The sequence below is a fragment of the Heterodontus francisci genome, chromosome 6, assembly GCF_036365525.1.
Source record: "Heterodontus francisci isolate sHetFra1 chromosome 6, sHetFra1.hap1, whole genome shotgun sequence".
Classification (NCBI taxonomy): Eukaryota; Metazoa; Chordata; class Chondrichthyes; order Heterodontiformes; family Heterodontidae; genus Heterodontus; species Heterodontus francisci.
In genome coordinates, this window is record NC_090376.1 from 18,823,604 (window position 1) to 18,839,958 (window position 16,355).

Below are 16,355 nucleotides of genomic sequence, written 5' to 3' on the forward strand. Positions count from 1 at the left end.
TCCCTGCAGCCACGTGTTCAACTCCTCTCTCTCCCTATTCCTCGCTTCGCTATCACGTGGCACGGGCAACAACCCAGAGATAACAACTCTGTTTGTTCTCGCTCTAAGCTTCCACCCTAGCTCCCTGAATTTCTGTCTTAAATCCCCGTCTCTCTTCCTACCTATGTCGTTGGTGCCTATGTGGACCACTGACTGAGCTGGTGGGTCCTGAAGGACATATTTGCCAGATGGGGCCTGCAGTAGGTGGTGAGAGAACCAACATGAGGCAAAAACCTACTTGCCCTCATCCTCATTATTTTACCTGTCACAGATGCATCTGTCCATGAGGGTATTTGTAGGAGTGACCACTGCACAGTCCCTGCGAGAACAAATCCAACTTTTGTATTGAGGACACCCTCCATCATGCTTTGCAGCACTATCCACCGTGCTAAATGGGATCAATTCAGAACACTTCCAGCAGCTCAAACTGAGCTTCCATAGTTGTCGGGCATCAACAGCAGCAAAATTGTATCCAGCCATAATCCGTAACCTCATGCAACAGTATATCCCTCACTCTAGCAGTACCATCAAGCCAGGGGATCAACTCTGGTTCAATGAAGAGTGCAGGACAGCATACGAGAAGCAGCAGCAGGCATACCTAAAAATGAGATGCCAAGCTGGCGAAGCTACAATGCAGGACTATATACATGACAAACAGCAGAATTAGCATGTGATACACAGAGCTAAACGATCCCATACCCAACAGATCAGATCAAAGCTATGCAGTCCTGCCACATCCAGTCATGAATGGTGTTGTCAATTAAACACCTAATGGGACAGTCCATCGTTAATGATGGTGAAGCCCTGAACCTGAGTGCAAACGACAAAGCTGAAGCATTTGCAACCATCTACAGCCAGAAGTGCTGTGTGGATGATCCATCTTGGTCTCCTCATGATGTCCCTATCATCATAGATGCCAGCCTTCAGCCAAATCGATTCACTAAATGTGATATCAAGAAAAGGCTGAAGGAACTGGATACAGTAAAGGGTATGGGCCCTGACAACATCCTAGCTGTAGTACTAAAGACATGTGCTCCAGAACTAGCCGTGCCCCTCGCCAAGCTGTTGCAGTACAATTACAACACTTTTATTTCTCTTGACTATCCACAGCATCCCAACAATGTGGAAAATTGCCCAGGTATGTCCTGCCTACAAAAAGCAGGACAAATCAAATCCGAGCAATTACTGCCCCATTAGTTTATTCTCAATCATCATCAAAGTGATGTAAGGTGCCATCGACAGTGCTATCAAGTGGCACTTACTCAGCAATAACCTGCTCACTGATGTTCAGTTTGGGCTCTGCCAGGACCACTCAGCTCTAGGCCTCATTACAGCTCTGGCACAAACATGGACAAAAGAGCCGAATTCCAGAGGTGAGGTGAGAGTGACTGCCCTTGACATCAAGGCAGCATTTGACAGAATGTGTTTATTAAGGAACCCTAGCAAAATTGAAGTCAATAAGAATTGGGGAAAGTTCTTTGGAGTCTGGCTGGAGTCATACAGAGCACTAAGGAAATGGTTGTGATTGTTGCAGGTCAATCATCTCAGTCTCAGAACATCACTGTAGGAGTCCCTCAGTGTAGTGTCCTAGGCCCTTAACCATCTTGAGCTGCTTCAGCATAACCTTCCCTCCGTCATAAGGGCAGAAGTGGAGATGTTCGCTGATGACTGGGCTCAGTTCCATTTGCAACTCCTCAAATAATTGTTATGAACAGGTCAGAAGGGGATCTAGGGGTTCCCTCTCAGCCTTTGCCTGGCTTGACCGTAACAGGGTTTAATTTTTAAAACACCGTGTTTTTAGTTCTCCCTCAGTGAATCATTGTTCACTGCTCTTCAATTGTAAGGCAAAGAAATCAACCAGACAGGTTTTCTTAGATTTAAACAAGAAAGGTGTAAGTTTATTAACCTTAAACTCTAATTCAGTTAAAACTACTACAAATACGGGACATGACCATGCTAGCATGTGTATGCGATAAACACATATGCAGGTAGAGACAGAAAAGGGGTAAGAATAAAGGGCAAAAGTTTGAAGCAATAGCTGAAGGTCATTTACTGTCCTTTGAGTTCAATGTAATGTCTTTGATTGCAGTTAAATCTTGCCATTTCATTGAGGACCAGTGCACGCTTTCAAACTTGTTTTGATGTAGGAGTCTTCTCTCTTGAGGTTTAAGTGGCTTTAGTGGATCTGGAAATTCATGTGAGAGAGAGAGCCAGGCAGGAGAGAGGCTCTTTCTTCAAGTTCAGTTGCAGTCTGACCCAAACTGTTCTGTGAGCAGTTCAAAACCAAACCTGGGGCAGCAGGTTGGCCATGTAACTAGTCGTTCTTTAACAAACTTTCCCGCGTTTTTGTGGATTCCCTTCATCTTAGCAGGCACCCGCAGTGGGGGTGGGAGTGGGGGTGGGGGGGAATGGAATGCTGGCTTGTTCCATATTCAATGTCTGGCGATCAAAATCGATTTGGGTTAATTGGATCAGAAAGCAGTTCTATTGTCTCTCCAGGCAACTGTCTCTTAGTATGCAAAATTGTTTCCAGCCACTGCTGTGATTTCTTTAAACAAGTTATCTTTTCAGTCCAGCAACAGTTTAAAATTAATGTTTATATGATCAAATTAATATGCCTCATTCTTGGCAGGTGAGGTGTTCATGACATAATGAAGCAGTCTGTACCTACCTGCAGTTAAGACCCGGACAATTTTCAACTTTGTATTGATAAGTCACAAGTAATGTGTGTACCACACAAGTGCCAGGCAATGACCATCTCCAACAAGAGAGAATCTAATCACCTCCCCTTGACATTCAATGGCATTACCATCATCGAATCCCACACCATCAACATCCTGGGGGTCACCATTGACCAGAAACTTAATTGCACCAGCCGCATAAGAACTGTAGCTACCAGAGTAGCTCAGAGGCTGGGTATTATGAAATGAGTAACTCACCTCCTGACTCTCCAGGCGTGTGATGGAATACTCGCCACTTGTCCGGATGAGTGCAGATCTAATAACACTCAAGAAGCTCATCATCCAGAAAAAAAACAGTCTGGTAGATATGAACGAAATTCACCACAGAAAGTTATGGTCTGTTCTTTTCAGTCTAAGTACCCATTTTAATAGTGTGAAAAGTCTTAATTACTGTCAAACAACCTTTCTGGTACTGAAAATTAATTTTTAATAATGTGGAGCCTTATTCCTTCAGCTTTTAGTTCTTAGAGATTAAACAAAACAGTTATATTAACTTATTTATTTTCATTTTTCTGTCGGTCTCTTTTATTTTTCTCTCAATCCCATCTTTTTTTGACTGTCTTTATTTTCCTTTCTGAACCTGATTTGACACTGAATTCACTGTTCTGACTTATAAGGCTGAATTTTCCCAGCCCTTTGGAGATGGACTAGGAGGCAGACGAGCTGGCAATATGGTGGGGTAAGGAATCAGCAGGGGATGTCCGATGTCTTCCTGTCGCCATGGCATTCTACCAGCAGCAGGAACCTTAGTGGCCCGGCCACAGATTGGGCAGCCAATTATGCCACTTAAGAGCCCACAAAGGGACACCTTGCACCCTGCAGCAATTTTACATGCATCAGAAGGGCCCGCCACGGCTTGGGGAGACCGTTAAACGCTGGCAGCTTCCTTGATGGGTGCTGCAAGGCCCACGAAGGGGCCACCCAGCGGCAATAGCAACCTCCGCATCGAACGCACCTTTGGTGCATCATGACCCCCTCCACCCAGCATCCGCCCCCCTTGATTGCTGGCCTGGCCCTGGCTGGTCAAAAATAACTTACCTGCTCTTTGTGGGTGCCTTGGTGTTGAGGTGTCCTCTCCTTCATCTTGCAGCCTCAGTAGTGGCCACAGCTAGTGGTAGTGCTGAACTACCAGCCCTCTGATTGGGCCAGCAGGCCTGGTGGGACAGGCCGCAGTCCTCAATTGGACAGCAGCACTGGAGGCAGCCATTTAACAGGCGGCGCCGCCAAAATGCCATGCCAGTGTCCCACCATCTACCAGAGTGGGTTTGGCTCCCTCTTTCGGCCCCGGCAATGGGTCTTTGTCAATGGAAAAATTCAGCCCATACTTTCTGCTTCAGACTATGTGATGTTCATTATCAATTCTTTAATCTGATTAGTTAAGGAGACACCCTGTGGTTTGCCATCTTCATACAGATTCCAGGTGCGCTGTAGAGGGTGCAGCATCATTTGCATTCCAAATTCCAGCAACGTTCAATGCAAAAGCTCATGGAAAGTATATGGGCGGGCACTGGTCAGCCAGCACTTACAGTAAGTCTTGGCTCAAAGTGTGTTTTTGAGGCTTCTGTCTATATTGATCTTTTTTTCTTTCAACTGGAACTTCAAATCTTCTTTTGGAAAATCCTACAGTGTTTTCCTACACATTAATAGCAATCTTGTGTTTGGATCAATCTGATTATCTCCTCATTTCATTTGAGTTCTAGTGTTATATTTATAAGGTTTCTTTTCAGTACAATGAAACTCCATTTGATTCAACAATCCTGCCCATTCTTTCAGAGATCAATCCCACTGTCTTGCTTCTCAGCAAGTCCCTCAATCTCTTTTCTCTCCAGAAATACATTTAATTGCCTCTTGCTTCCATTCATATTGTCTCCCTCAATGGCCTTCCCTGATAACTTAATCCACATGCCACTTTTTTAGTGCTAAGTTCTATCAGACTACCCTTCTCACTCTTAATTTTCTACCAGTGACTACACTTTAAAAAAAAAGTACTTAATTGACTATATAATGTTTTGGGACATTCTGAGATTGTGGAAGGCACTATACAAATACAGGACTTTCTTTCCTCTAACAATCACATATATTATGCTGGGAAGAGAATAAGACAATTCCAGGAATTGAGGGAGTGAGAAGGGTTAGCGTTAGGGTTATTGTTATTTCATGCTCCAAAGATTTGAAGCAGCTGATCTGTCCATTATCACAACTTGAGAGGGTGGGTGTAAAAGATCCCGTGGCACTATTTTGAAGAACAGCCGGGGAGCTCTGACCAGTGTCCTGGACAATATTATGCCTTAAACAACACCCAAAAACAATTGACCTGATCATTATCACATTGCTGTTTGTGGGATCGACCTGCGTGCAAATCGGCTGCTGTGTTTCTTACATTATAACAGTGGCTGTACTTCATTGGCTGTAAGGCGCTTTAGAACTTCCTGAGATTCTATGTAATTCTATTGAAGCCACTATATAAACACATATATGTTTCTTTCTTACAGCTGGTCCTTGGTCTAGAGAGAGCTAAAAAAAACTAAAAAAGCTAGAGTGATACTTACCCTGACTCTATTTGAAGAAGTAATGAAGGGTGTCATATTCCTTCATTGCTACATTTTCTTCACCAAGGCTAGTTCTTACTTACAGACACAGTCTAGCAGAAGTGTGTATCGATTGTTGTCTTAGATTTGTGTGAATTCTGCTAGAAAATGGCAAATTCAATCCATATGAAACTTCAGATGAATGCTTTCACAGCAGTTATTAGCGTGTAACTGCATTTCACCAGTGGGTCTTTTTGCTTTCATTAAACCTTCCTTCAAAGCTGAAGGGTTCAGTGTGATGGTGAAAGACTGCATTTTGCTTGAGGGCAACTTTTAAGCTTTCCAACCTGATTGTTGAGATTTATGGCTGGCCCAATGGATGAGTTTGTTTATAAATGAAGAAGTGTTTGATATTGAATGACATCTATCTATTGTATTGCAAGAGGTTGAAATTGTTCATGTGCTTAGGAAGTTTGCAAGAAATGCTGGGAAATGTATTTCTTTTTTAAATTATTAGTTGTCGCTGAAGGCTGACCCACTCCTGGTCTACACTCCCTCGCTCTCTTTCTTCACACTCTCTCTTCACACATATAAATAACCTGATTTTAGGGGCTTTAATGGCAGCAACCTATGCCCAAATCTTTGCTTATACATCTTCAATCAGGTGGCATGGATGTCCATCATTAATACTAAAATTAGGGAACCTCTCCCTCCTTTCCAAAAGGCTGAGGGTAAGGAGCAGGGATTCCTGGTGGGGTGATCCCAGCACTTACATTAGGATCAGAGACCTGTCAAATTTTAGCGCTCTTGGTGCTTTAGCAATGCAGAGGTAGCATTGAGTAAGGATGCCAGACCCTACAGCAGTTTTCTTCAGAGCTGCAATGCGACACTGTTTTGCATTATTTTGCCTGTGCCCATTTTTGAGTGCTAGCCTTAGGCTTCAAAGATACGAAAATGGATACCTACCGGAATTCTATGGCATCTCTTCAAACTCCGAGTTCAAGACCCAAGCTGCACAAGGAGTGCATTCAAATGAAATTTGTGAACTGGTCTCACAGAATTTGGACCTCTTGCAGATGTTTGGGATGGCCTTAAGAGGACCAACATAATACGCTTTAAGTGAAGGTAATGTTGCACCACCCATGACGAGAAAGTTGTGGGTGTAGCCCAACAGAATAAGGTATGTGTTGGTGTGGCTCCTGCAGTAGCTGTGTATAACACACACACACAAATACATGTGTGTGTGTGTGTGTGTGTGTGCTCTTGTTAAGTTATAACAAAAACCCACATATTTTTGGGATATTACTCATTAGAATTAGAATTAGAATTAGAACATTACAGCGCAGTACAGGCCCTTCGGCCCTCGATGTTGCGCCGACCTGTGAAACCATCTGACCTAAACTATTCCATTTTCATCCATATGTCTATCCAATGACCACTTAAATGCCCTTAAAGTTGGTGAGTCTACTACTGCTGCAGGCAGGGCGTTCCACGCCCCTACTACTCTCTGAGTAAAGAAACTACCTCTGACATCTGTCCTATATCTATCACCCCTCAACTTAAAGCTATGTCCCCTCGTGTTTGCCATCACCATCCGAGGAAAAAGACTCTCACTATCCACCCTATCTAACCCTCTGATTATCTTATATCTCTATTAAGTCACCTCTCCTCCTCCTTCCCTCCAACGAAAACAACCTCAAGTCCCTCAGCCTTTCCTCGTAAGACCTTCCCTCCATACCAGGCAACATCCTAGTAAATCTCCTCTGCACCCTTTCCAAAGCTTCCACATCCTTCCTATAATGCGGTGACCAGAACTGCACGCAATACTCCAGGTGCGTTCTCACCAGAGTTTTGTACAGCTGCAGCATGACCTCGTGGCTCCAAAACTCGATCCCCCTACTAATAAAAGCTAACACACCATATGCCTTCTTAACAGGCCTATTAACCTGGGTAGCAACCTTCAGGGATTTATGTACCTGGACACCAAGATCTCTCTGTTCATCTACACTACCAAGAATCTTCCCATTAGCCAAGTACTCTGCATTCCTGTTACTCCTTCCAAAGTGAATCACCTCGCACTTTTCCGCATTAAACTCCATTTGCCATCTCTCAGCCCAGCTCTGCAGCCTATCTATGTCCCTCTGTACCCTACAACATCCTTCGGCACTATCCACAACTCCACCGACCTTAGTGTCATCTGCAAATTTACTAACCCACCCTTCTACACCCTCTTCCAGGACATTTATAAAAATGACAAACAGCAATGGCCCCAAAACAGATCCTTGCGGTACACCACTAGTAACTAAACTCCAGGATGAACATTTGCCATCAACCACCACCCTCTGTCTTCTTTCAGCTAGCCAATTTCTGCTCCAAAGCACTAAATCACCTTCAACCCCATACTTCCATATTTTCTGCAATAGCCTACCGTGGGGAACCTTATCAAACGCCTTACTGAAATCCATATACACCACATCCACTGCTTTACCCTCATCCACCTGTTTGGTCACCTTTTCGAAAAACTCAATAAGGTTTGTGAGGCACGACCTACCCGTCACAAAACCGTGCTGACTATCGCTAATGAACTTATTCTTTTCAAGTTGATTATAAATCCTGTCTCTTATAACCTTTTCTAACATTTTACCCACAACCGAAGTAAGGCTCACAGGTCTATAATTACCAGGGCTGTCTCTACTCCCCTGCTTGAACAAGGGGACAACATTTGCTATCCTCCAGTCTTCCGGCACTATTCCTGTCGACAATGACGACATAAAGATCAAGGACAAAGGCTCTGCAATCTCCTCCCTAGCTTCCCAGAGAATCCTAGGATAAATCCCATCTGGCCCAGGGGACTTATCTATTTTCACACTTTCCAAAATTGATAACACCTCCTCCTTGTGAACCTCAATCCCATCTAGCCTAGTAGCCTGAATCTCAGTATTCTCCTCGACAACATTTTCTTTCTCTACTGTAAATACTGACGCAAAATATTCATTTAACGCTTCCCCTATCTCCTCTGATTCCACACACAACTTCCCACTACTATCCTTGATTGGCCCTAATCTAACTCTAGTCATTCTTTTATTCCTGATATACCTATAGAAAGCCTTAGGGTTTTCCCTGATCCTATCCGCCAATGACTTCTCGTGTCCTCTCCTTGCTCTTCTTAGCTCTCCCTTTAGATCCTTCCTGGCTAGCTTGTAACTCTCAAGCGCCCTAACTCACCTAACATAAGCCTTCTTCTTCCTCTTGACAAGCGCTTCAACTTCTTTAGTAAACCACGGCTCCCTCGCTCGACAACTTCCTCCCTGCCTCACAGGTACATACTTATCAAGGACACGCAGTAGCTGCTCCTTGAATAAGCTCCACATTTCGATTGTTCCCATCCCCTGCAGTTTCCTTCCCCAACCTACGCATCCTAAATCTTGCCTAATCGCATCATAATTTCCTTTCCCCCAGCTATAATTTTTGCCCTGCAGTATCTTCCTGTCCCTGCCCATCGCTAAGGTAAACCTAACCGAATTGTGATCACTATCACCAAAGTGCTCACCTACTCTAAATCTAACACCTGGCCGGGTTCATTACCCAGTACCAACTTATAGTCCTGTGAGTCTTACAACAGTTCACATACCAAAGGAACAAGTAATATTACATGGTGGCAACGTTTGGGACATATTTTCTGACGACCACCAAATATTGCATCATGGTAACGTTTGATTTTTTCTGAAGAACACACCAAGTGAGAACAAAGAACAACAGGTTGCCTACCTGGAGTGGCTGAATATCCGGCAGGAATACAGTTGACAGGAGACCCTAGAACAGTGCAGCAAGCTAAGGCTGCAGACAGGACCCCGGGAGGTGTTGAAACTCTGTGAGTACAGTAGGTAATTTTGCAGGAGATTGGAGCTTTCACCTAATCTGACAGTGGGTTGAAAATTGTGAAAAGAAGTAGTACAGCCATAACTCCTTTAAATTCCCCATGTTTTTTGCTTCAAGGGCAAAAAGAGTGGGAAGCGCTCGACACTGCTACTTGAGGTTCAGCATAAAGTAAAAGGTTGGTTGTGGCAGCTGCCGGTACTGCAAGCTGTCGCCCTCTTAAACAAAAATGCTCTTGGTTTAAAAGAAATTGAACAAGCTGTGTAAACAAAAATCAATTGCTGTCCTCTCATTCTTAAAAGGGATCAATATATCAGAATTGTCAGCTGAGGATCAGAAGGACCCTAGCAAGCTCTGGACATTCCTAGAGGAGTAACTCAAGGTGAAGGTAGATTTCTGAGTACATAGGCTTGAGTTTATGACCTATCAGCAAAGGCAAGATGAGTCCATTGACCAGTTTGTTGCAAGGTGCCGAGACAAAGCTCAAGAATGCGACTTTGCAGCTATTGAATTGTTGGAACAGGTTACAGAGCTAGTAATCCTGTCTACCCCACTAGAAGCCTTTCAAAAAGACCTGCTAGAAAAGAAAAAAGGCCACACTATATACGAACTACTGAATGATGGAAGGAAATTTGAAGTCATCATGGCGTGGTGCCAACAGCTACAAGCGTTGGGGATAACTATGACAATTGTATGGCCAAAGCTCAGAAATCTGCTAAACCTTATGGCAAATGTGGCCTGGCTCACCCAATTCACAGTTGTCCAGCATTCCAGGATCAGTGCAAAGCTTGTGGCATGAGAGGGCATTGAACAAGGCAGTACGGAAGATCAAGCTCAGATACTGCACACGGGTATGATAGCAGATCACTTGCAGAGAGAACATCTGCAAGACAGGATGGCAAACGCAACAAAAGGTTTTTTTAGATTAGATTAGAGATACAGCACTGAAACAGGCCCTTCGGCCCACCGAGTCTGTGCCGAACATCAACCACCCATTTTATACTAATCCTACATAATCCCATATTCCCAACAAACATCCCCACCTGTCCCTATATTCCCCTACCACCTACCTATACTAGTGACAATTTATAATGGCCAATTTACCTATCAACCTGCAAGTCTTTTGGCTTGTGGGAGGAAACCGGAGCACCCGGAGAAAACCCACGCAGACACAGGGAGAACTTGCAAACTCCACACAGGCAGTACCCGGAATCGAACCCGGGTCCCTGGAGCTGTGAGGCTGCGGTGCTAACCACTGCGCCACTGTGCAATACACAACAAAAACCCAAGCAGGTACATCAGGTCACCAGATAGACAGATTTCCAGGAGGATACACATGAAGAATGCTCTCGCACGAATAGCGAGCAAGGATTTCACATAGTTAATTTGGATCAACATGTCAATGCCTCAATCTGAGGCATTCGCTATGATCAGGATTATACCTCTGCAGAAGAGTGGCAAGCATAAGCTCAGAGTAAAATTCGACCCCGGAGCAAGTGGAAATAATCTGCCCATCTGTATACTGAAGCACATGCATCTAAAGAAATGGGAATCTCCGTTTCAATCCACCATGGCTGGGTTAACTGACTGCCTACAATGGTTCTCCAATCAAGTGCATTGGAACAATAACCTTGCAGTGCAGTTATGGGAGCTGCAAATGGCTACCACAAATGTTTTATATTGTAGACACACCTGGACCAGCTGTCGTAGGACTTCCAGTCTGCCAAGGTTTACGAATTAGCACAATACATGAAGTCAGTAACACACCGAAGATGGTAGAAAATATCCAGGTCAAGTGTATCAGGTCAGTCCATGTAAAGGATGACACAAAGGCTCGGAGTCTTGACAGGAAGAGGTGATATGACCAGAAGTCTCTCCTTGGGCTTCAGTTCATTGCAGCAAGTACTTAGAGGCCATAGGGATTGCCAGTGATTGGTGGTGCTGCCAGTCATCATTTTTCTAAGCTTTCCAAACAAGGGAAGATGAAGGCCTCGTATGATAGGCAAGCAGGACCTGAATTAGCTCGATTGCAAATAGGACAGAAGGTCAGAGTCCTCAATCATGCATCAGGAACAAGGTATCTTGCAGAGGTTGTGAGGATATGTGACCAGCCCAGATCGTAAGAAGTCCAGACATCCAATGGTGCGATTCTCTGATGGAACCAAAGTCAACTCAGAGAGCTGTGTGACAACACTACATGTGACAACCCTGTGCCATCGCAGACATGTTCAAAGGAAAATTCTGAAGATGACGGTATAGAGGCTACAAGCACAGAGAAAGAACATGCTGACCAGAGTTCTGAGTCACTAGAGTCTCAGAGGAGTCGTCAAGACGAGTTCAGCTCTGGGAAGAGGTTCACAATAACAAGACCAGGACGATTAAGCAAACCTCCTCTATGTTTTACTGTTAGACTTTCTCACTTGTAAATAACGTTTTGTTTTAACCATGCATAGTTAGTCCAAACCATAACATCATTGTAAATTGTACATATGTTTTTTAATCTTTGGAAACAAGGTGGATGTTGTGAGATGACCTTAAGAGAGGACCACCTTAAGAGGCTGTAAGTGAAGGTCACTGGAAGAAGTGATGTTGTTTCACACATGACTGCAGTGTATGTGTATATATATATATATATATATATATATATATATGATCTAGTTAAGTTATAATAAAAATCCACATATTATAAAAGCCCACATATTCTTTGGATATTACTTGTAGTCCTGTGAGTCTTACAACAGTTCACATACCAAAGAAACAAGTAATATTACAACAGAAATCATAGCAGCTTTTTAGCCAAAATGTTTTGATTGGCCATTATAGCCTCAAAATTACTGTTGGCAACACCAATGTTCTTATGACATTCCTGTCAGTTATTTTAGAGAAGTCATTAGCCCATTCATAATAAAAAGGTTAATGTCGTTGTTAAAAGACAAACCTTATATCAATGTGTCAAGCCGCTGGCCACTAATCCCACTAAAAATGATTTTTAAGCCTCCTTTATAATAAATACAGATGACCAATTGACAAAGACAATTATAGATTTGTGGTATCAAATGGACAAATCTTATTACAGAATACATATGATTGTGACTTTTTTGTGCATCTGTAATCCACAATCAAAAATTGACAACCTAAGCTGCAAGAATAGATGGTGCAGGCCTATCTTGAATCTTTTATTAGGTATATAACATTACTCTGAATGGTAAAACTTCAGCAAATGTTTATCTTGCACACACACACAAAATGACAATAGCGTTCCCATGGTAACCATCCTGGCACAAGGAAAACAAAATGAACCAATAGAGATGGTCCAATAGTAAGAGCCATGACAGCTTCATAATCAACCATTTTTCATTCTTTTGAGATGATGGCATTTCCTATGACACCACTTCACATCACATGTCCTCAGCTTGTGGTAAGTGTACTTTGCTCTTATTTCTAATTCATGACCTTTTCTACGGTATCTTTTAAAAAGTTTGTTTTCTTCCTGATGCGCTGAATTGAATTAATGTTCCATGGGTGTGAAGCATCTGAACCTCAACTGAGTGTTTCTTGTTAATGGGCTAACTTTCGCAAGCTCATTTGAGCACACAGCAAAATGTTGAAACATGAGAAAACTACATCACTGCTTTCCTGTTCACCCGTTCACTTGTATCACTTTTTCACTAAATGTGACCAACAGTAATTTCCCGTCCCCTACCCCCACGCCACCCCTGCCCACCCATCATCTCATCCCAGGTCAACCACATCGCTACAGAATATTTGAGGAACACGTCACTGGATGAGTCTTTTGCCCAAAACAATTTGATGGAAATTAAGGAGCAGGCCTCAGCTACTGGTGATTATTGGATATTAACCAAGAGAAAAGAGAGAGAGCGAGCGTGAGTAAAAAACCTCACTAAAAGTAAATACACTCCAATGGATTAAAACTGTGCTGTGTGATCATAGTTAACACATTGATGTGCTTATGCATAACTCTTTCGTTTTCTATTTTAGTAAAGGCTTTAATTTATTCATTTTAAACATGCTAAAGCCTATTGTTAAAATATTGGACAGAAGAATTTCTTATGAAGTAAATAGAACTTGCAGCATAGAAACAGGTCATTCAGCCCAACTGGTCCCTGCTGGTATTTATCATCCATACAAGCCTCCTCGCACACTATTTCAATTAACCCTATCAGGCTAACTTTCTATTCTTTTCTCCCTCACATGTTTACCTAACATCCCTTTCAATGCTTTTCACCTCAACTACTCCTTATGATAGTGAGTTCGGCATTCTCACAACTCTCTACGTAAAGATGTTTCTCTTGAATTCCCTATTGGAGTTACTGGTAACAATCATACTTGCAGTTTTGTTCTCCCCTATAAGTGAAAACATTTCTCTACCCTATCAAACCTTTTCATAATCCTGAAGATGTTTAGGTCATGTCTCAGCCTTATCTTTACTAGGAGTCGCAGTCTGCTCATTGGTTTCTGGTAAGTATAACCTCTGAGTTGTGGTATCATTCCAGTGAATCTTTTGTGTACCTTCTCCAGTGCTTCTATATCCTTTTTATAATATGGGAACCAGAACTATGCATAGAACTTCAAGTGTGGTTTAACTCAGCTTTGATACTAGTGTAACATAACTTCTTTGTTTTTCAGTTCTATCCCTCTAGAAATAAACCCATTGCTTTGTTTGGTTTTTTCATTCCCTTATGAACTTGTGTCACTATTTTTAACAATTGGCTCCTCTACCCTGCGTAGACTTTTATTTTTCAAGCGGTATGTAGCCTCCTTATTTTTGCTACCAAAATGTACCATCTTGCACCAATTTTTGTTCTTTCCTGGGACGTGGGCGTTGCTGGCTAGGCCAGCATTTATTGCCCATCCCTAATTGCCCTTGGGAAGGTGGTGGTGAGCTGCCTTCTCGAACCGCTGCAGTCCATGTGGTGTAGGTTCACCCACAGTGCTGTTAGGAAGGCAGTTCCTGGATTTTGACCCAATGACAGTGAAGGAACGTCGATGTAGTTCCAAGTCAAGATGGTGTGTGACTTGGAAGGGAACTTTCAGGTGGTGGTGTTTCCATGCATCTGCTGCCCTTGTCCTTCTAGGTGGTTTGAAAAGTGCTATTGAAGGAGCATTGGTGTGCTGCTGCAGTGCATCTTGTAGATGGTACACACTGCTGTCACTGTGTATTGGTGGTGGAGGATGTGAATGTTGAAGCTAGTGGCTGGGCTGCAAATCAAGCGGGCTGCTTTGTCCTGGGTGGTTTTGAGCTTCTTGAGTGTTGTTGGAACTGCACCCATCCAGGCAAGTGGAGAGTATTCCATCACACTCCTGAATTGTGTCTTGTAGATGGTGGACAGGCTTTGGGGAGTCAGGAGGCTGGATTTTAAGAGCCCGCCGCCGATCTCAAAAATGGCCGACCCGCACACACGAACTGCATGCCAAAGAGCCGCCGCAATCTCAAACGTGGCGGCGCATTTAAATAGTCAGGGCAGCCCGCCTCCACCCCCACCAATCTCACGGAGGGGGCGGGCTGTCCGTCCCCGGCAATGGCGTTAGCTGCCTGTGCGCAGGCCCTGGCACCACTTTTAAAGGGCAGCCAGCCCTGCCGCCTAATTTAAATTTTGAAACACATACCCCGCCAAGTTAAATAAATATATTTCTTATGCCCTTTCCAACCCCCCCCCCCCCAATAATGGTTACACTAACTACTTGCCCTTTCTCCCCAAAACACTTAACTTTTACATCTGGCATTGCCTCCCCAAACTGCACAAGATTTGAAGTTCAACCCTTCCCTCCATTCTCTACACCCATTGCATGTATTTGACCCCGTTCCCCCACTCCCGCACTGAAAATCTTACCTCCTCCCCACTCCCCACCAGTGTGGCACCGTGTTTCTCCGGACGGGGTCTGAAGTTACGGGAGTGCCGGCTGTCATGCCGCAGATCACAACGGGCCCTCACGATTGGAGGTAAGTGTATGTAAATTTATTAATTTTATTAATTTGGAATAATTAAATTGTGGGCCCATCACCCAGCGGCGGGGAGGCCGCTACGGAGCCTCGTCGCTGCCGGAAAGATCGGGCTGGGCTCTCCCGGCATCGAGGTCTGTGATGGGTCTCATCCAGATCCATCTTCAGGCCCTCCCCGGCAACGGGTCATGACGTCGAGGGCCAGGAGATGAGTTATATGCCACTTATCTATATGGAAATGTATTTGCCAAAAGCACAGCCATTCTGCAAGTGTATTAATGTTTTCCTGTATTTAGTTACATTTTTCCTCAGTATTAACTACACCCCCACATTTTGATATAGTACTTCTGATTCCCAAGTTAGCTGAGAAGAGGGAACATTGCTTTTCAGGAATTAAGTTAGGAAATACTTCTTCAAGCAAAGGGTGATAGAATTTTGGAACTCTGTTTCACAAAAGACTTGATCAATTGTTAATTTTAAATCTGTGTTTGATAGATTTTTGTTAACCAATGGTATTAAGAGATACAGAGCAAAGTAATTAGGTCACAGATCAGTCATTATCTCATTGAATGGCAGAACAGACTCGAGGGGCTAAAATGGCCTCCTCCTGTTCCTATGGTCCCATTGATGTTCCTGAAATAATTTGTTTTCATTACTCATTAACAGGATTTGGTTGTCGTTGGCAAGACCGGCATTTATTGCCCATCTCTATACAACTGAGAGGCTTGCTTGGCTATTTAAAGGGCAGTTAAGAGTAAACCACATAGCTGCAGGTCTGCAGTCACATGTAGACCAGACCTGGTAATGACAGCTGATTTCCTTCCCTAAAGGACATTAGTGAACCAGGTGGGCTTTTCAACTATTAGTTTCACGGTCACCATTACTGATACTAGCTTTTTATTCCAAATTTATTTAATTAAATGAAATTAAATTCCACAGCTACTGTAGAGGATTTGAACTCATGACTCCAGATTATTCATCCAGGTCTCTGAATTGTGAGTTCAGTAATATAACCACAGTGCTACGTAGTGCAAGAGCTGAATAGCAGTGAATCATAGAACGCAAAATAAAGATCTACATATTAGCAATGGCAAGAAGTCTGGATTTGTTGTAAAGAGCAAAACTTTTCTGATTTTATGTGTTTAATACATCATCCACTTGCATCATTATTTTTGCCAATAAAAGGCCTTTTAAGGACTGAATCGTTCT